This window comes from Armigeres subalbatus, chromosome 2, assembly GCF_024139115.2.
Source record: "Armigeres subalbatus isolate Guangzhou_Male chromosome 2, GZ_Asu_2, whole genome shotgun sequence".
Classification (NCBI taxonomy): domain Eukaryota; kingdom Metazoa; phylum Arthropoda; class Insecta; order Diptera; family Culicidae; genus Armigeres; species Armigeres subalbatus.
In genome coordinates this window covers 237,351,573-237,372,345 of record NC_085140.1, presented here as the reverse complement: position 1 = coordinate 237,372,345, position 20,773 = coordinate 237,351,573, and the positions used below count along the sequence as shown (strand labels likewise).

The window sequence follows — 20,773 nt, the reverse complement described above, 5'->3', positions numbered from 1 at the left end:
AGATAGACTTTGAGTCTCCAACCGTGGAATTAACATGACTCATCGGCCTCATCGCTGCTGAAGCCACTCGACTGGTTTTCATTGGAGGATATCACAACCCTAGAGAACACCATCCTCAAAAATGTCCGGAATAAAAGAGAAATAAATAAAATCAAAAGTAGCGTCAAACCAAACCCAAATATATTTATTTGAAACGTTTGGTTTTCGCCCGCAATGGAATCGTACGTGGCAAAGCGAGGAGAATTTCAAGAATTAATTACAGACAGTCCTCGATGAAGTCAAAACCATTACTTGAATAAATTTTTGGGACTGTGGGGTAAAAGTACGCAGGAACGGGTGGGGCAAGAGTACGCATGTGAATCTTCAAGTTTTGATGTCAAACCCGTATCTCCGGCCGAAATAAGACTACTTCCAAAGCGTAAAGAACCACATATCACAAGTTCTCCTTTTAAAGATAAGTCATTTGGTGTGAAAATTTGGTGAAAAGACGAAAGCGAAATGATGAAATTGTATTTGGACTTGTTGTACACCTAAACATAATATGAAAACACAATTTCATCTAAATGATAATTTCATTAATTCAAAAGAAACATCCATAAATTACGCAACGCTTAGCTGGGAGGGGTTGCGAGATGTATGACGATGCATATAATTTCTAGAGGATTTATACAAAAAGTGTAAGATAGGGGGGAGGGGTGATGAAATAGCCAAATTTTACGTTACGTGATTGGTGGACTTTCCTTAAGGAAAATTCCTTTGTTTACGCTACGCAAAACTTGATACATTTTTACCTAGGTCCGTAGTTTTTTGTATATAAAAAAAACAATGGTTTTTCGTATGAAAGTGCACATTTCTAGGACCCCCTCCCCCTTTAAGAGTTACGTAATCTTTAAACATTCCCTAATAAATGTTCATGTTCTTATTTGTGTTAATATATACTTAAAGCAAATGATTGGATAAATGCGTACTCTTACCCCATCGGTGGGGTAAGAGTGCGTTTTTCACTTGTCTTACAATAATGGTTCTCCTAAAACGAATATCAATAATTTCAATATTTTTTTCCACTGGGTAGCATAAAGGAAGAATATATGAATCACCGACATTGATTTGATATGCAGAAGCTTGCGTCATAAGGGCCACATGATCGATTGAAAACTAAGTGCGTACTCGTGCCCCACTCTACTCTAATGAAAGGGCGGGGCTTATGGAATTACACTCAACCCTCTTTTTACGTCACTTATTGGGGGGACGTAAATCGAATGTGACGTAAAAAGAATTTTTGCTAAAATTTCTAGTATTTCACTTAATTTATTGATAGTGAGGATACTTTCAAATACATTCACTTGCGTCTTACATGATGTAAGCACCACCCACCAGACGATGTGAACCTAAAATATATAACTTTGCGCCTCTCTGTCATTTGTAGAAGATAAGGGAATAAAAGATAACGAGATAAAAACAAACGATGATAACGTGATTGGACAAAATTGTTAGACATCTATCGCGTAGATTATCAAACTAAGTTTTTTTGAGACATTTGCCTGGGAATTAATTTAAAGTGAATTATTATTGGAATCTGAAGAGAAGTAAGTAGCAATGCATTGGATACTGTTAGTTTAATTTAACTGAAAGTTGAAATTATATAGGTAGACAGTCGTTAGTACCGTGTCGAGTTAGAGATCGTGTTTATTGGTTAGAAATCCAGTGGGAATAAAGATTCGAACCATTCACAATTATACTTTATAGGTAAGAAAGTACTCAAATTCATTGCTCATTTCCCATTAAAAATACCATTAACAATTTAGAACAGAACCAATCATTAAGTGAGAAAACATCGGAGTATAAGAACTGAGCGCATACAAATCTAAAAGAGAAACTGTTCATGTAAGTGAATCTGTTATTAAAACTACTAAACAAGCTAACTAAGATCAATAAATTTACAGTTTTAAGCTGCCTGCAATATCTGCTTTAAAAAGGTTTCTGTTGTCGCTCCTGAAGTTCTAACAAACTTAAAAATGAACATACATCGATATAACCGAAACTCCACTGAAGTCTCCAGTTATAATTGTGCAGTATGTAGTGGTCCGGATCACGATGATGTGGCTATGGTAGGTTGCGATAATTGTTCACAATGGTTCCACTTTAAGTGCGTCGGCGTATCCGCCGACGTGAAGGAAGTTTCATGGAGCTGCATAAATTGCCAGGAGAAGATCGAGAACTTGTCGATGAACCAGCACAACGGGCACAATGCAGAAGACGGTGGCCAGCACGAGCCAGCTGCAAACCCGATAGAGCCGGAAGAGACGGAGAAAAAGATGTGTCTGCGGAGGTAGATGAGTTAGAAAGGGAACTGAATAAGCTAGAGGAAACGCGAATATTGGAGCTAAAGAAAATGGAGTTGGAAAAGGCCTTGTATCGTCGACGACTAGAAGTCCGGCGGGAGCTTGCTGAGCAACGGCAAAAGGCAGAGCGTGAGAAGAGACAAATGGAACTAGAAATTGAGAAGGAGCATTTACAGAAGGCAATTGCGGATGAAGAAGATTTCCAAAAACAACAACTAGCGATGCGTGATGAAATGCAGACGAAATTAGAGCAGCTGCGCATAAAACCGACAAAGGAGATCAATAATGCAATCCGCAGCGGCCCTCAGAAACCCTCAACAAGCAACGCGCACGGAGAGCCAGCAGCCAAAGCCAAAATCCAACACGATTACCGTGGAGCGTACCAAAAACATTCGACACCGAAGATGATTGAAACAACCGATATCAGGGTAAATCGTAAAAATAACTCATTATCTCTGCATGCAAATGAGACGAGCTCATCAGATTCTGAAGAAAATGGTAATCCTGTGCTACAATCTCTGAATATCCCATCTAAAGCCCAGCTTTCGGCCAGGCAGTTCCTCGCACGAAAGCTACCAGTATTCACTGGACGTCCGGAGGAGTGGCCAATGTTTATATCGAGCTACGAAACTGCAAATGAAGCATGTGGTTTTTCGAATGTAGAAAATTTAGCCAGACTGCAAGAAAGCTTAAAAGGACAGGCTTTGGAAGCAGTGCGAAGTCGGTTACTCTTACCGAAAGCCGTTCCACAAGTCATTGAGACGCTTCGTATGCTTTATGGTCGACCAGAACAAGTTTTAAACATGTTACTAGCTAAGGTCCGAAGAGCCGACCCACCCAGATCTGAAAGATTGAATTCGTTTATAGGATATGGCATGGTTGTGCAGCAATTAGTAGATCATCTAGAAGCTACAGACATGAGAGATCATCTATTCAACCCGATGTTAATACAAGAACTGGTAGAAAAATTGCCAGCAGCAACAAAAATGGAGTGGGTTCGTTATAAACGAAGAACACATGGCGTAACTTTGAGAACATTAGCCAATTTTCTGTCGGAGATTGCCAGAGATGCTAGTGAAGCGACAATGTTTTTTGAAGGTGCGGATAACCGAACGAAGAAAGGAAGAGTGAAAACAAGGGACGCAGAGGGATTCCTACATGCTCACAGCACGCCGACTGAAGAAGAACAGCAACACTTTTCTGCAAGCACACGGAGGCCCTGTCGCGTTTGCAATCGTGTGGACCATCGTATAAGAAATTGTGATCAATTTCGTCGACTAAATTTGGAAAATCGTTGGGCAGTTGTTTATCAGTGGAAGCTTTGCCAAAATTGCTTGAATGAGCATGGTGATAATAGTTGCAAACTAAATTTCCGATGTAACATTAACGATTGTGGAGCCGCTCATCATCCACTCTTACATCAAGAGGAGGCTATATCCGATTGTAACATACACAGGTTTCATCGTCAATCGGTCATGTTTCGCATGGTACCGGTCACCTTAAGTAATGGGAAATATGCGGTAAATACTATTGCTGTGTTGGATGAAAGCTCTTCATACACGCTGGTAGAGAAATCACTAGTAAATCAACTAAACCTCAAGGGCATGGTACAGCCTCTTCGTGTCACATGGACGGCAGGTGTATCAAGAGTTGAAAAAGATTCACGGACTGTAGATCTGATGATATCTGCACGAAACTCGACAGAACGCTTCCACATTCAGAACGCGCATACGGTAGGAGAACTTAAGTTACCAGCACAAACGCTAGGGTTTAAACACGTGGCTGAGACATATTTACATCTTCGAGATCTGCCAGTAGTAGATTACTACGAGGCTGTTCCTCAGATTCTGATTGGATTAAAAGATCTCCATTTGTACGCACCTCTCGAAACCAGACTTGGAAAGCCAGGGGAACCCATCGCAGTAAAGTCGAAATTGGGATGGACGGTGTATGGACCAATTCTCACCAATGCCACAAAAGACACCTTCATGGGACACCATTCATGCGAAGGAGTTACTAACCAAGATCTACACGACCTGATCAGAAATCACTATATTCTTGAAGAATCCGGTGTGTCTGTCGCACTCCTGCCAGAGTCAAATGACGATCGTAGAGCTAGAGAGATTTTAGAGAAAACAACAGTAAGGGTTGGCGATCGTTTTGAGACTGGACTATTATGGAAGACCGACGAGCGGTTGTTTCCAGACAGTTTCTCAATGGCATTCAAGCGAATGGAAAGTTTGGAAAGACGTTTGCAGAGAGATAAGGACCTTAATGACAAAGTGCGAAGATTGGTGGCCGATTATGTACTGAAGGGTTATGCACACAAAGCAACGCAGCAGGAACTGCACAATTTCAATCCCGAACAAGTGTGGTATTTACCTCTAAGCATAGTCGTTAATCCCAAGAAACCGGGAAAAGTTCGACTTGTATGGGATGCAGCAGCCACAGTTAAAGGAACGTCACTGAACTCTCGGTTATTGAAAGGACCTGACATGTTAACATCCCTTCCATCAGTCATTAGTCGATTCCGGGAAAGAAAAGTGGGATTCGGAGGAGACATTAGAGAAATGTATCACCAGCTGCTTATACGGAGTGAAGATAAGCAATACCAGCGTTTTTTGTATCGAAGCGATATACACTCTCATCCGGAGGTTTACGTTATGGACGTGGCGACTTTCGGGTCGACTTGTTCACCATGTTCCGCTCAGTTTGTTAAAAACAAAAACGCAAACGAGCTGGCTGAGCAGTATCCAGGGGCGGCGAGAGCAATTATCGACAATCATTATGTCGATGATTATTTTGACAGTACTGATACGGTACAAGAAGCTATTCGTCGTGCAAAAGAAGTCCGTTACGTGCATTCTCGTGCAGGATTTGAAATACGGAATTGGGTAGCCAGCTGTGATGAAATTCCTCAGGCACTGGGTGAGCGCAAGATCGATCACCAGGTGCACTTCACTCAAGACAAGAATAGTGGAAACGAACGTGTCCTAGGTATTGTTTGGAACGCGGACCGAGATGAATTTTCCTTTTCAACAAAGCTACGAGATGAATTGATACCATATCTATGCGGGAAGCAAATGCCAACCAAACGTATAGTACTGAGCTGCGTTATGAGTCTTTTTGACCCTCTGGGGCTTTTGGCGCCATTCACCGTATACGGAAAAATGCTGATACAGAATATTTGGCGAAGTGGAACAGAGTGGGATGAGGTGATTGACAGCGACTGCCAGAAACAGTGGAAAAAGTGGATCGATCGACTACCGGAGGTGGAAGAAATCAGGGTACCAAGATATCACTTCAGCAGAGGACAACAGATTGACTACAGCACTCTTCAACTACACGTTTTCGTCGACGCTAGCCAATATGCATACGGTTGTGCTGCCTATTTCAGAATTATGGTAGCTGGTTATCCGACATGTTCCTTGGTGATGGCAAAATCGAAAGTTGCCCCGCTGAAACTACTAACTATTCCGCGTCTAGAACTCCAAGCTGCAGTACTTGGTGCACGGCTAATGAGCACCATAAATGACACGCATTCGCTGGCTATAGCGGAGCGTTTCATATGGTCAGATTCCAGGACAGTACTCTCATGGATACATTCTGATCAGCGGAAATATAAACAATTCGTGGCTTTTCGCATAGGAGAGATTCACAGTCTATCTAAGCTGTGTGAATGGCGCTGGATACCTACAAAGTTAAACGTAGCTGACGAAGTAACTAAGTGGCAGGATGGACGTCAATTCACATCGAAATCGCGATGGTTCATGGGACCCACATTTTGTACGAAGCAGAAACAGAATGGCCAGAACAAATACAAATTTCACCAAATGTAGTAGACGAAATTCGAGCAGCTCATATGTTTCATGACGTTCTTCTCCAAGAATCATTGGTAGACCCAAATAGGATATCTCGATGGAAAGTTCTTGTGCGCACAATTGCTTGTGTATTTCGATTCATATCCAACTGCCAACGAAAATTGAAAGGGCAAAAAATCGAATCGATTCCAACATCGGATAGCGTTCAGAAGTCTGTGCTAAAAAAGTTGCCTCACGAAGTAGTTTATTTCACTCGAGAAGAACACCAGAGAGCAGAAACATATTTGTGGCGGACTGTACAATCGGAGTCGTTTGAAGAAGAAGTGAAGGTGTTGCAGAAAAATCAGCAGCTACCTTTTGAAAAATGGCACGGACTTGAGAAAGACAGTCAACTGTATGATAAATCTCCGTTTTTGGACGATGAAGGTGTGATTCGTATGGAGGGAAGAACAAAAAACGGAGAATTCATCCCCTTCGAACAAAGGTTTCCTATTATTTTACCGCGATCGCATCCTATAACAAAAAAAATGATGGAGTACTATCACCAAAAACTAGGTCATGCGAACACTGAAACTGTGGTAAATGAGCTTCGCCAACGCTTCAACATTCCCTATCTCCGAGCAGAATTGAAGCGTATTGTGCGAAACTGCGTACAGTGTAAACTGACAAAATGCAAACCAACATTGCCAAGGATGGCTCCTCTTCCTGTGCAGCGAATTACCCCTTATAAACGACCATTCAGCTACACTGGGGTAGACTATTTCGGTCCATTGACAGTCACGGTTGGCAGGCGGAGCGAAAAGCGTTGGATAGCGTTATTCACATGTCTCACTACACGAGCTGTGCATTTGGAAGTTGCTCATAGTTTGACCACTCAATCCTGCATGATGGCTATTAGACGGTTTGTATGTCGGCGAGGAACTCCTCTAGAATTTTTTTCAGACAACGGTACGAACTTTAAAGGAGCGAGTAAAGAAATTTTGCAGCACATCGATATGGAATGCGGCGAATTATTAACGGACGCAAAGACACGGTGGAATTTCATTCCGCCTTCGGCTCCACATATGGGCGGGGCCTGGGAACGGTTAGTCCGATCAGTTAAAGCAACATTAAACGAGATTGAAGACGGTGGAAAACTGACGGATGAAATACTTTCAACAACGATAACAGAGGCGGAAGATCTAGTAAATTCGCGCCCGCTCACATATCTTCCATTGGACTCGGGATCGGAAGCAGCATTGACGCCAAATCAGTTTCTTCGGGGATCAGTTGCGTTAGTTCAGGAACAACCACTCGAACAAACAAGCAAAGCAGAGGCGTTGCGGGATAGTTACAAACGATCTCAAAGACTGGCCGATCTATTATGGAAGCGGTGGATCGTGGAGTATTTACCAACGCTGAATAAAAGAATGAAATGGCATGCTGAAACAGAACCCGTGGCAGAAGGTGATGTGGTATACGTAACGGACGAGAATAGGCGCAAATCGTGGATTCGTGGAATAGTAACTAAAGTTTACAAAGGTGTAGATGGCAGAATCCGACAGGCTCTGGTAAGAACAACTAGGGGTGAGCTGAAACGTCCGGTAGCTAAACTGGCGGTGCTGGAGATTCAGGACGGTAAAGCTGGTAATTAGGCGGAGTCTAAACCACCGTTACGGGGCAGGGCTTTGTAAGCACCACCCACCAGACGATGTGAACCTAAAATAAATAACTTTGCGCCTCTCTGTCATTTGTAGAAGATAAGTGAATAAAAGATAAGGAGATAAAACAAACGATGATAACGTGATTGGACAAAATTGTTAGACATCTATCGCGTAGATTATCAAACTAAGTTTTTTTGAGACATTTGCCTGGGAATTAATTTAAAGTGAATTATTATTGGAATCTGAAGAGAAGTAAGTAGCAATGCATTGGATACTGTTAGTTTAATTTAACTGAAAGTTGAAATTATATAGGTAGACAGTCGTTAGTACCGTGTCGAGTTAGAGATCGTGTTTATTGGTTAGAAATCCAGTGGGAATAAAGATTCGAACCATTCACAATTATACTTTATAGGTAAGAAAGTACTCAAATTCATTGCTCATTTCCCATTAAAAATACCATTAACAATTTAGAACAGAACCAATCATTAAGTGAGAAAACATCGGAGTATAAGAACTGAGCGCATACAAATCTAAAAGAGAAACTGTTCATGTAAGTGAATCTGTTATTAAAACTACTAAACAAGCTAACTAAGATCAATAAATTTACAGTTTTAAGCTGCCTGCAATATCTGCTTTAAAAAGGTTTCTGTTGTCGCTCCTGAAGTTCTAACACATGAGGTATTGTGAGATCTCTCCGAATCCAGCAGATGTTACAAGATCTCCAAATTGTCCTGGAGTTTGAATCAGATGGTCTACCGAATCAACCAAAGCCTTCATGATATCCCAAGTCGCGGTATCAACTCAATTACGTCCTCCGAGGATTTGTCTTTCACTTGCGTCTCAAAACAAGACATATGAGGTGTTGTAAGATCTCCAAATTGCCCTGAAGTTTGAATTAAATGGTCCACCGAATCAACCAAGGCTTCCATGATGTCCCCAGTCTCCGTATCAACCCAATTTTGTCCTCCGATTATTTGTCTTTCCCATCCGTCTTCAATTCTTGCATGTATGAAGTTGTAAGATCTCCAAATCGTCATGGAGTTAGAATCAAATGGTCTACCGAATCAACCAAAGCCTTCATGATGTCCCAAGGCGTGGTATCAATTCAATTATGTCCTCCGAGGATTTGTCTTTTACTTGCGTCTCAAAACAAGACATATGAGGTGTTGTAAGATCTCCAAATTGCCTTGAAGTTTGAATCAAATGGTCCACCGAATCAACCAAGGCTTCCATGATGTCCCTAGTCTCCGTATCAACCCAATTTTGTCCTCCGATTATTTGTCTTTCACATCCGACTTCAATTCTTGGATGTATGAAGTTGTAAGATCTCCAAATCGTCCTGGAGTTTGAATCAAATGGTCTACCGAATCTACTGAGACTTGCATGATGTCCTCAGCCGCGGTATCATCCCAATCATGCCTTCCGAGTATTTGACTTTCACCTGCGTCTTAAGTCCAGGTATATGAGATGTTTTAAGACCTGTAAATTGTCCTGGAGTTTGAATCAAATGGTCTACAGAATCAAACAAGGCTTTCACGATATCCCCAGCCTCGGTGTCAACCCAATATTATCTTCTGAGTATTGGTCTTTTTCTAACGTCTCAAATACAGGCATATTCGATATTGTAAGATCTCCAAATTGTCCTGGAGTTTAAATCAAATGGTGAAATGTTTCAACCAAAACTTCCATGGCGCCCCCAGCCACGATATCATGCCAATCATGCCCTCCGAGTATTAGACTTTTACTTGCGTTCCAAGTCCAGATATATGGGATGTTTTAAGATCTCCAAATTGTTCTGGAGTTGGAATCGAATGGTCTACCACATCTACTGAGGCTTGCACGATGTCCTCAGCTGCGGTATCATCCCACTCATGCCCTCCGAGTATTTGTCTTTCACTTGCGTCTCAAGTCCATGTATATGAGATGATTTAAGATCTACAAATTGTCCTGGAGTTTGAATCAGATGGTCTACAGAATCAAACAATGCTTCCACGATGTCCCCAGCCTCGATGTCAACTCAATTGTGTCTTCTGAGTGTTGGTCTTTTACTAACGTCTCAAATACAGGCATATTCGATATTGTAAGATCTCCAAATTGTCCTGGAGTTTGAATCAAATGATCTATCGAATCAACCAAAGCCTTCACGATGTCCTAAGCCGTGGTATCAACTCAATTATGTTCTCTGAGTATTTGTCTTTCACTTGCATCTCAAAACAAGACATATGAGGTGTTGTAATATCTCCAAATTGTCCTGGAGTTTGGATCAAATGGTGTAATGAATCAACCAAGGCTTTCATGGTGCCCTCAGCCACGATATCAAACCAATTATGTCCTCCTATTATTTGTCTTTCACTTACGTCTCAAATACCTGCATATGATACGTTTTAAGATCTCCAAATTGTTCTGGAGTTTAAATCGAATGTTCTTCCGAATCAAACAAAGCTTTCACGATGTCTCCAGCCGCGGTGTCAACCCAATTTTGTCTTCTGAGTATTGGTCTTTTACTAACGTCTCAAATACAGGTATATGAGATGTTCTAAGATCTCCAAATTGTCCTGGAGCTTAAATCAAATGATCTATCGAATCAACCAAGGCTTCCATGATGTCCTAAGCCGTGGTATCAACGCAATTATGTTCTCTGAGTATTTGTCTTTCACTTGCATCTCAAAACAAGACATATGAGGTGTTGTAATATCTTCAAATTGTCCTGGAGTTTGAATCGAATGGTCTAATGAATTAACCAAGGCTACCATGGTTCCCCCAACCGCGGTGTCAACAATTTTGTCTTCTGAGTATTAGTCTTTCACTTGAGTCACAAATTTTAGCATGTAAGATGTTGTAAGATCTTCAAATTGTCCTGGAGTTCGAATCAAATGATCTACCAAATCAACCAAGGCTTTCATGATTTCTTCACTCGCGGTATCAACTCAATTATATTTCCCGAGTGTTTGTCTTTCACTCGTCTTAAATCAAGGCATATGAGGTGCTGTAAGATCTCAAAGTTTTGCTGGAATTTGGATAGTTTGCGAATTGCGTCTCAAATGTCGACATGTAACATGTTGTAAGATCTCCCAATTGTTCTAGAGATTGAATCAAATGGTCTACCGAATCAATCAAGGCTTCCATTATGTCCCCGGCCACGAAGTCTAGACTTCAGATATTTCTTCGATGACCTGGAGTGGAATAATTGTTAAATGCGTATCTAATATGGATCGAAATGGGATGAACGATTTAAAAATAATACTCCGATTTAAAAATAATAATAATAATTAGACCTAAAGACCAGTACTCCATGACTTTCTTAAATTACCTGGAATGGAACAATAGTTGGAGAGGTATCCAATTTCGTCCTATGGATCAAAACGGGTATGAGCAAATTTTTTTAAAGTGATAACAGCCTTTTGGTTACGCGTGTTGACCGTAAAGCTTATATTTCAGGGATGGATGATATTCATGGATGATCTGCAATGGAACAATAGTTGAAGCCGTATTCACTTTAGTACTGTGGATCAAAAAGGGCATGGCCTATATGAATTGCCGAATTTAGTCACAATCAAATTGCTAGAACCATCCCAACAAACATTTTAGTTTTATGCTGATTTCACCGAAGTCATGTAGAGCAAATAATGGTTTTCATGACCGTTATAGAACTTAAAATGTTCCTTGGGATGATTGTCTGGCTTGTGCTGCGCAGGTTGTTACTGGTGTTGCTGGGGACATCATGAAGGCCTTGGTTGATTCGGAAAACTGTTTGATTCAAGCTCCAGGACTTTGTAGCCGCGCGTCTTACCATACGGCTAAGGAGAGCCCCTCCTGGACAATTTGGAGACCTTACTACATCTCATATGTCTGGATTTGAGACGCAAGTGAAAGAAAAATAATCGGAGGACATAATTGGGTTGATACCACAGCTATGGACATCATGGAAGCCTTGGTTGATTCGGCAGACCATTTGATTCAAACTCCAGAACGATTTGGAGATCTTACTACATTTCATATGTCTGGATTTGAAACGCAAGTGGAAGAAAATTACTAGGAGGACATAACTGGGTTGATACCGCAGCTATGGACATCATGGAAGCCTTGGTGGATTCGGCAGACCATTTGATTCAAACTCCTGGACGATTTGGAGATCTTACTACATCTTATATGTCTGGATTTGAGACGCAAGTGAAAGACAAATACTCGGAGGACATAATTGGGTTGATACCGCGGCTGGGGACATCATGGAAGCATCGGTTGATTCGGCAGACCATTTGATTCAAACTCCTGGACGATTTGGAGATCTTACTACATCTTGTATGTCTGGATTTGAGACGCATATGAAAGAAAATTACTCGAAGGACATAATTGGGTTGATACTGCGGCTGAGGACATCATGGAAGCCTTGGTTGATTCGGCACACAATTTGATTCAAACTCCAGGACGATTTGGAGATATTACTACATCTCATATATCTGGATTTGAAACCCAAGTGAAAGACAAATACTCGGAGGACATAATTGGGTTGATACCGCGGCTGAGGACATCATGGAACCCTCGGTTGATTCGGAACACCATTTGATTCAAACTCCAGGACGATTTGGAGATCTTACTACATCTCATATGTCTGGATTTGAGACGCAAGTGAAAGTAAAATACTCGGAGGACATAATTGGGTCATTGCCGGAGCTATGGACATCATGGAAGCCTTGGTTGATTCTTCAGACCATTTGATTCAAACTCCAGGAGGATTTGGAGATCTTAAAGCAACTCATATGTCTGGATTTGAGACCCATGCGAAAGACAACTACTCAGAGGACATAATTGGGTTGATACCGCGGCTGGGGACATTATGAAAGCCTTGGTTGATTCGGCAGACCATTTGATTCAAACTCAAGGGCAATTTGGAGATCTTGGAACAACTCATATGCCAACATTTGAGACGCAAGTGAAAGACAAATACTCGGAGGACATATTTGGGATGAATCCGCGGCTGAGGAGTCTAGGGAATTCTTGGATGACCAGGAAAGGAACGGCTGCTTAAGGCATATTGAGTTTGGTTTAATAGATCATATAGAGCATGAACCATTTAATAAAAGAGATAACAGATCTTCGGTATCGCGGGTAGACCTCAAGACCTATAATCCAGGGAATTCTTGTATGACCTGGAACGGAATTTGGTTCAATATATCAAATTGGGCATAAACCATTTTTTATAATAGATAACAGCTCTTTCGCCACGCTTGTAGACCTTAGGTCTTCGGTTACGCGTGTAGACTCCAGGAAATTCTTGGATGACCTGGAACGGAACAATTGTTGAAGGCGAATGATGTGTATACAAAGCATCTACTTTGTTCTTTGGGTTTCTAAGAGTGCCTTCTTATAGGCTTACTTTTGGATGTCAATAATGTTTCAAATTCTTTTTACGTCACGTGCCGTAAAAAGGAGGCCGTAAAACGAAGTGACGTAAAAAAAACTGCCGTAAAAAGAGGGTTGAGTGTACTTCATTAGATATAAGAAAGCTGCTTTTCGGCGCGCGTGACCCATTTTGATCTGAATTCCGCAGACAACGGACCGTTCGAAGAATGACAAATTCTAAGAATCCTATGAAATTTACTCGCAAGATTCTGAATTTGGTTATGAGATATTGGTTATCTAAGATCCGTATTTCTGCGAAGAATAACAACAGAAATTTGACTCAAGACGAAGTTTCTTCATATTACCAAAGATTATCTCTCGGCATCTGTCTGTCCGAGCGACGTTCACCGATGAGTGGTTGCTGTAGATAGTTTCCTCTGAGGTGGCGTCTTCATTGATTTTATACAAAAGCCACCATTTTATACAAAAGAAGGTTGATCCGACTATCCGGAATAAACTTACTTCAAAGTGCAAAACTCAATCACAAATAGCGAATTTGATAGGTGACGCCAAACGCCGATGCCACCGAAACATTAGCATTAGCATTGTAACGGTGTGATTCGTAGATTGGACACTAGTGATACTCATGTTTTACTTTTGAGATCCTTATCTAGATAGAGAAGATCAAGAAGAGGAGTGGTCCTTGATTCCAGTCTTAAGCAAAAATAACAAAAGCATGAGGATTACTACTCCTGGCCACGCCCATCTTCACCGTAACTGGAAGGAAGTGTTGATGTGGTACTTACTTAACAAGAGCCCACCGACTTAGCGACACCCTCATAAATGCCACGGAGTTGGATAATGAGGAAGGTATTCGTTGGGTCAGGATTTGCCTGTAGCTGGCAATGCAACCGTGGTAGATCTTACCCCGTAACACGCCATGTAAAGAACCCAGCGTTACGGGTCCAAACGCCGATGCCACCGAAACAGTTCATTTTCGCCATTAAACCTTTCTTTTCAGAAAATGCTGGTCCTCCAAAGAACCAACTTTCTTTCCCCAATGCGCCTTTCCAACTAACTGACACCACAATTTGTAATATATTTTCAGCATTGCCACTGGCGGTGCGGGATCACAATAGTACTATTTTCATAGTCAACCCTTTCTTCATATGAAATGGTTCGTTTAGGTTGAATGATCTGCACTCTGCAGTAACACACCAAGGACCACCACCAATGCGATGGATTTCTGTTGAAAATGTTTCCAGCGCCTCCGTGATGCTGTGTCCGCTCGATAATAATAGTTAAAAATAGTTAAAAATAGTTAAAAATCGGTATTTTCATATGAATACAAAGAAGCGTTGACTCGTCCTTGATCGAATAGAAAAAAAATCCATCGAGAAAAACGGCTGAGATATTAAAGTTCAAAGTCTATCATATTTTCGTGACGGTCCCCGATTTTCGCAATCGTAAAGTGTACCCCAATATAGAAAAGACAGACGTAGTTCTACGTCAAAAGGTTGGTTTTGGTATATAAGATTTGTGGGGGACCGAGGCCACGGCCCTCCGGACCTCCCTTACATCCGGCCCTCATCTCATTGAGCGTAAGCAACGGAGCGTTTGACATCAAATTCGCATGGTACACTGTGAAAATGTGAAAAAAAACTTAATCGAAATGACCCAACCGTGCCTGCACTGGTCTATGGAATCTAGTGTCTATAGTTCCAACCAGCTCCCTGAAACGGCTGTCATCTGATTACAATTTGATTGGTGCTCGCCGACCAACTGTTGCTTTAAGCACTGAACACAGTGACGCACGGGACAGTATTTTTTTCAGAACATTTTAAACCTTCCGGGACTCGCATTGTTGTAAAAAGTACAACACATTGTGGGATATCTGTGAAGTCAGTTGACCAATTTGCACCAAACCACCATGTATTCCTCAAAAATTTAGTTCTTTATTAATTGAAACTTACTTGATACTTGATAGGCTACAGCTCTTCGATGAACCTACGCCGAATGGAATATCCTTCTCCACTGGACTCGATCCTGGGCCAATCGCTTCCAGTCGCCCTGAACATTGAGCGCCGTCAGGTCCTCTTCAACTGCACAAAGCCATCGTGTACGCGGCCTTCCACGGAGCTTGCAGCCTCTTCGGATTCTCTACTAAATATTATCTTCGATTGACGATCTTCCACCATACGAACAACGTGTCCAGCCCACCGTAGTCTGCCGTGTTATATAAGCTTAATAACATCCAGCCCTTTATACACCTGTTACAATTCGTGATTCATGCAACGCCGACAGATACCGTTCTCCTGTTTATCGCCGAATATTGCCCGCAGCACCTTACGCTCAAACACTCCGAAAGCTCTCCGATCAGCCTCCTTTAACGTCCATGTTTCAAGGCCGTATAAAGCCACCGGAAGAATCAGAGTAGTATACTGCTCAAAATTTGTCTTCGTTTGCAGACTACGGAACTTAAGCTGGTTCCGAAGTCCGTAAAAAGCCCTATTTGCAGCTGCAATACGCCTTTTCACCTCGCTGGTAACATCATTATCGCACGTCACTGATGTTCCAAGATACACAAATTCTTCTACCACTTAAAATTTTTCCCCACCACCACCACTAATGAACCCACGTTGATTGCCAGCGGCCATATGCTTCATTTTGCCTATTGATCGTGAGTCCAATCCTCGCTGTCTCCCTCTTAAAAGGCACAAAAGCCTCTTCTACGGCACGGCGATCAATCCCGATAATATCGATATCGTCCGCAAATCCCAGGAGCATATGCGATCTTGTGATAATGGTACCGCTTCTTTGCACACCAGCTCTCCTAATCGCTCCCTCGAGCGCTGTATTGAACAGTAGATTCGAAAGTGCATCACCTTGTTTTAATCCATCTATGGTAACGAATGGTGTCAATATTTCATCCGCTACCCTTACACTTGATTTCGATCCGTCCAACGTTATACGAATCAGCCGTATGAGTTTCGCCGGAAAATCATGTTCAAGCATAATTTGCCATAATTCATTCCATTTCACTGAATCGTACGCGCCTTGAAATTAATAAACAGATGATGTGTCTGCAAGTTGTACTCCCGGAATTTATCAATATTTATTTATTGTACATATTATTACATATATTTATTCATCATATTTATCATCTAGTGTAGGCGACTCCACAGCTTTTCCATCGTCGCTAATATTTATTCTGTTCACCGATGCACCGTCACTTCCACTATTCAACTAAGTCTCGAAATGTTGCTTCCACTTAGCAACCACTTGTAACCAACCGTTTACTGGTTACAATTTACCATGTTTTTTTGTGAACGACAGCTTGATTTTGTTTTAAAAAAATTGTAAATATGTTTTGTAAATAAATAATATTATGTTAGTAAATGTATAAATATAAAATTATGGTTCGTGCTCCGTTGTTAATACACGTTTGAGGGAATCTCAATTATATATTTATTAGCCATGTTGATGCCACAAATTATTCATATTTTATTTATATAAAATTGTTGTTCATTATTTATTTATTTATACCCTATTTACCACTTATTGAATCAGAATAAAATTAGGTAGTTTCAAATTGATAATAAATTTAATAGAACTTGCATGCAATAAAATTCAAATTTAAATTGGCATCAATACAATATTATGTACCCCTTGAATCATTGTCAAAAACAAAAAAAAACAACAATACCTGTGATCATCACACTGGGGCGGAAAGAAGATGGCGATAGGCAAAATGATGCGCGGGAAAATTTGGGATGTTCTTGGGAAAAGGATATAAAAGGACACAAGCCCCTTGGAGGGCTCTCTTGTAATTTGGATACCTGGCCCGGAGGAACGAAGACAGCGGCAGCGAACGTCACAAGTGTTTCTTGTAGTGACAACGCGCTTCGACAAGTTAAAATCTCTGAGAGATATTTAAGTGAGATCGGTTAGCGAAGCCACTATCAGTTAAATTCCCCTAATCGATCCATCGAGTGGGACAAGTGTGGACAAAAGTCAATTCAGTGGTCCCGGTTTGTTGAAAAAGTACGTCGCGAGTGCTACCTTGGTCGATGAACAGTTTACTAGAAGCGGTACTGAACAAGAAAAGCTGTGGTGAAACTGTAAAGCCACCAAACAATAGGGCCACTAGAAGTGTACCAAGTATAATTTCGACCTACCCGTTAATAGAATCCCACTCGATTGTCCGACTCCATTCGCGAATAAAAGTGCACACGGTACCGTTCCCCGGGCCCATAGTGAAACGCAAGGCCACCCGTTACATTGGCCGAGTTGCCGCGGAAAATGTGAAGAACCCCTGTTGGAAGCTAGTGATAGCCAAGCCGACACCCTCGCCGGCGAAATCCGTACCTGTGACACCCCTCCGACGAAGCCCGCCCCAGTTCACCATATGTCGACCAACGAACAGCGATATCGGCCGCAACGAGTAGAATAAATGTATGAAGAATAAATAAGCAAGTATTCAATGAATGAGTGTTCCATAACCATTTGTCCCCTTAGAATATGAATAAACTTAAATATGCATGGTCCTCGAAAATCAAGCTTTAATTTCTAGTTTTCTTAAATAAATTGTATCGAAACTGTAGATATTATCCCTGTTCATGAAAAATCAATGGTAAGTGTGGTAATGTTAATTGAGATTTTTACCTGCGAGATCCTCCAATTCATAGGATGAAGTGCCGTGTTTACTTTTCACCCGGCAGGGGAGATATTGACTACCATATTTGGCATTATAGTGATTCGCAGCGTTAGACAGTTTCATGTTTTTTCTATATATTAATTGCCCTGGTACGAAGGCTTTCGCGAATCTGCGATGTCGAAGATTGTAGGCTGTATTTGACAAGTTATGTGCCTTGGATAGATTTTTCGCGACGATGTCGTACAGTTTTGTGAACATTTGCTGCTTTCTAGAAGCTCGCTGTTCAATTGTAAGCTCTTCGTCGTGTCTGGCCAGGCGGTGATCCGTTCCAACTTCTGACAACTCATGGCCGTGTGTAATAAAGAACGGTGTGTATCCGTGGACGAGTGTACACTCGAGTTGAGAAACATCTCAATTTCTGGAAGTTTTGAGTCCCAGAGGCGTTGATCTTCTTTGACACACGTTCTAATCGCTGCATTGATAGTCCGATTTACTCTTTCGACCGGATTGGCCTGTGAGTGGTATCGGGAGTTCAACCAATGAGCTATTTTGTACCTATCAATCAGTTCCTTGAATTCTTTGGAAAGAAAAGAGCTTCCATTGTCCGTAATTATGATTTCCGGCACAGAATTGCGCAGAAACCATTGATCCTTTAAAATAGCACATAAAGATGCACTCCCGATACTTCTCACAGGCTGAATTAACACCCACTTCGAAAAGTAATCGGACACAACTAAGATGTGCTGGTTTCCCCTGCGGCTCCGAGGGAGGGGCCCGATATAGTCGACCGAAATTATCTGCCAGGGGCGTGTAGCGAGTCGCATCTTACCCATTTCGGGTGCCACTGGAACAGAGGCTGGTTTGACTTCTTTACAGATCGAGCATTTTTGGCAGTACCTGCGGATTTCGGTAGCCATCCGAGGCCAATAATACCTCTGCCGAATTCTAGCGAGTGTTTTCTCGTATCCAGGATGGAATACCATTTCATGGCACTCCTGCAAAATATTGGGGATTTCCGCTTCCTTTGGAATTATCTTCCACTCGAAGCAAGAATCATACGGATCATTGCGGGCTGACACAAACTTCAGAAGAATGTTGTCTTCCACCTTAAAATCAACAAATTCTTCTGGGCGAGTTCTTACCTTTTCTAGCATGGAATCGTACCATGGTGTAGTCGGTGCACTTTGCACGACCGCAACACTTCGTGACAGGGCATCAGGAACCACGTTCTCTTTCCCCTTCCTATGAACCACTGTCATGTTGTGTTGCTGCAAATGAAGTGCCCATCTACTGCATCGAGAACCAACCTTCCATTTGGTGGTAAGAATGTGCGTCAGGGCGGAAGAATCGGTTATTAGAGTAAAATGGTATCCTTCCACATACCCACGAAAAGCTTCGATCGCGAGGAGAGCAGCCAGAGCCTCCTTCTCCGCCGCGTGATAATTTTTCTGGGGTGTTGTTAGCTTGTGGGAAAAGTACGAAATGATTCGTTCTCCGCCCTCCTGCTGTTGAGTAAGGACCCCAGCAACCGCCACGTCGCTTGCATCCGTTTGAATCGCAAACTCTCTTGAAAAATCTGGACTGCCGAGTATGGGAGATGTGATAAGACATTCCTTGATGTCACAAAAAGCCCGCTCAGCGTCGTCATTCCAGCGAATAAGTTTCGATTTCGTCTGCAATAGGTCAGTTAGGGCTGCAGTTACCCCGCTGAAGTTTGGAATAAACCTGCGATAATAATTCGCCATTCCTAGGAATCTTCTGAGCTTCGTAACGGTATTGGGACGTTCATACTCTACGATCGGTCGAGTTTTCTCCGGATTCGTTCTTAGTCCGTTCGTGCTCAGAAGATACCCTAGGAAGGGAATTTCATTCACCCCAAACTTGGACTTTTCCAAATTAATGCTAAGGTTTGCCTCCCTAAGACGGCGTGCAATTTCAACAAGGAGCTGCACGTGATGCTCGAACGTTTCCGTGACGATGACGATATCGTCAAGATACACGAAAACGTTCGGTTCCAGTACACCATGACCCAGAACATTGTCCATTAACCTTGCCAAGGTAGCCGGACTGTTGACGAGGCCAAAGGGCATTCTGGTGTACTGAAACAACCCTTTGCCCTGCACACTAAAGGCCGTATATTTACGTGATCCGGGCTCCAAAGCAACCTGTAAAAACGCTTCGGATAAGTCGATGGTTGTGAGGTATCTCGCTTTGGGAAGCTGCCCCAAAATTCGGCCAGGGTGGGGCAAAGGGTATGCATCACGCACAGTTCTCTCATTAATTTTGCGCGCGTCTAGGCACAGTCTTACCTTAGAGGGTTTTATAACGGGTACGCAATTCAACGACCAATCTGAATTACTGCGTTCGATAATTCCGACATCTAGCAGTCTCTGCAGCTCAATCGCTACCAGTTGCTGTGTCTTCGGAGACATAACATATGGGAATTGTCTCACCGGTGGTTTATTCTTCCACTCATCACTAATATCGATGCGATGTTCAGTGAGCGGAGTTATGGTTAATTGTCCAGTCTTTGCTGGGATAAAAAGGAGCTTGATATCATCAATCCGACGGCTCTCTTCTTCCGATAGATTCGTTTCGGCGTATGGTGAATCAATAGAAGCCACATTTCCTTGGTTCTGTAACCTCTCGTCCTGCAGTATTCTGGGTTGGATTTGAAACTTCCTCCAGAAGTCCATGCCGCAAATGCAGTCGAGAGCCAAATTTCGAACTACCAGGGTTGGAACTATTTTAATTCGATCGCGGAAACGAAAAGGGAGTTGGACTTGACCTAAAATTTGAAGCTCATCGCCGCTCGCTGATTTTAGGGCTACATTAGTGGAAGGGCGGTGGAGTTTTTTTGGCTTCATTCGAGTGAACATTTTTCACTGATGATGGTGAAATTGCTTCCACTGTCTAGCAGAGCTTTTAACGGCATACCGTACACTTTGACTGCCACGTATGGACGTTGGT

At 42.1% G+C, this 20,773-nt stretch overlaps 2 long non-coding RNA genes and 1 pseudogene across 2 annotated transcripts; 2 read left to right on the top strand and 1 right to left on the bottom strand.

Moving 5' to 3' along the window:
• LOC134211953 (ubiquitin-conjugating enzyme E2 R2-like) overlaps positions 1-20,773 on the bottom strand; it is an 82,131-nt pseudogene that overhangs the window by 5,704 nt on the left and 55,654 nt on the right.
• On the top strand, positions 1,413-1,865 carry LOC134216062 (uncharacterized). Its single transcript, XR_009980461.1, has 3 exons — positions 1,413-1,586; positions 1,647-1,746; positions 1,806-1,865. It is a non-coding gene; the product is annotated as an uncharacterized LOC134216062 (long non-coding RNA).
• Positions 7,949-8,337, top strand: LOC134216061 (uncharacterized). Its single transcript, XR_009980460.1, has 3 exons — positions 7,949-8,058; positions 8,119-8,218; positions 8,278-8,337. It is a non-coding gene; the product is annotated as an uncharacterized LOC134216061 (long non-coding RNA).